At 37.8% G+C, this 1,515-nt stretch overlaps 1 pseudogene; it reads right to left on the bottom strand.

The window, feature by feature from the left end:
* Positions 1-240: 240 nt before the first annotated feature.
* Positions 241-653, bottom strand: LOC143407799 (small ribosomal subunit protein uS8 pseudogene; annotated as a pseudogene).
* Between the last annotated feature and the right edge of the window lie 862 nt (positions 654-1,515).

The following is a 1,515-nucleotide window of genomic DNA, read 5'->3' as shown; positions in this document are numbered from 1 at the left end:
AACTTATGAAGAAACTTCTGGGTACAGGGTGTTCACATATCAGGTAAATCACAATTACCATTTCACACTGCTTGTAAGCTTGGTGAGGCATTAAAGTAGTATGGGTACTCCCTTGGAGTGACTTCCTTTTTCTTCCCCTGTGATCCCCTTTGCTTTGCCCTAATAACGAGATTCTCCTATCACTCCTCTTTATTTTTTAGACCAATCCAAGGATTTTTTTTCCTCCCCACTGAAACATTTTTATTTGTATGAATGTAATACCCCGTAGAAAAAGAAGTCTAAGATTTTCTTTCACGTGTGTTTTCATCCTGCTTCAGGCTGGTCCATGATGCCAGCTGAGGCAGTCAGTAGAATGGAGCCAAACTGACAGGATGGGAGCAGACTGTTCTGCCACTTTTGTAGATCTTTCAGTAAAAACAAATCTCAACTGATCATGCCACACTTGTTTAACCTGCCTATAAGGTTCACAACAAATTTCCCGGCTCTGTGATCATCAGTGATTTCAAATTTGCCATTGTAACCATGGTTCATCATTATAGGAAGAAACCGGATGATGACTTTGGAGCAAGGCCTAACAAGCACTTGGTATTTGCCTCTTTTTCGTCTTTGTTGATACCGTGGAGTGTGTCAGCACGGGCATTCATTCGTACCATTATGACAGCAGGGAAACAAGGAGAAAAGGGTTGGTCCAAGGCTTTTAGAACTTCAGTGACTGCTTTCAAAACCATTTCATGGCCTTTTAAAGAATTTATTTTTTTATTGGTACCAGGGATTGAATCAGGTTGCTTAACCACTGAGGCACATCCCCGACATTTTATATATATATATATATATATATATATATTTTTTTTTTTTTTTTTTTTGAGACAGGATCTCCCTGAGTTGCTTACAGCCTCGATGAGTCACTAAAGCTGGCTCTGAACTTGCAATCCTCCTGCCTCAGCCTCTTAAATCTCTGGGATTATGTGTGTGCTACCATGAACTGCTTCATAGCTTTTTAAACAGTTGGCAGAGAGAAGGCAAAGGCTATTTAGAAAATAATTTGTGGCAAAAGAAGTTGGATTCTTACTTTGTATACAACCAGAGAAATAAAAAATCGTGCTCATTCTGCTGTCATGTATAACAAATTAGAACAAATAAATGAATTAATTAAATTTAAAAGATTGTACTCTAACAAAAGCCAGTAACAAAAGTGTAAGATTCAGTTAAAAGAAATATTTATCAATGTAGATACTCCCTTCATTCATTCATTTATTCATTCATTCAGATCCAAGCTGGCTTCAAGCTCTTTTGAGCTCAAGCAACCCTTCTGTTCCTCAGTTTCCTGGAGTTGCTGGTACTTTAGGCACCAACACACTGGGAGTAATGTAGATAGCCTGATCAAAGAAGAATAGATGATGGTGTGTAAACAGATGGTAAGTTCTGTTTCAATGTGTCATGGAGAAATCATTGCAGAAAATAAAAATGATTATGTGATTGTTTTTCTTTCTTCAAGAAACCTAATCTGGTCTCCAG

This window comes from Callospermophilus lateralis, chromosome 10, assembly GCF_048772815.1.
Source record: "Callospermophilus lateralis isolate mCalLat2 chromosome 10, mCalLat2.hap1, whole genome shotgun sequence".
Classification (NCBI taxonomy): Eukaryota; Metazoa; Chordata; class Mammalia; order Rodentia; family Sciuridae; genus Callospermophilus; species Callospermophilus lateralis.
This window is presented reverse-complemented; position numbering and strand designations above follow the sequence as displayed.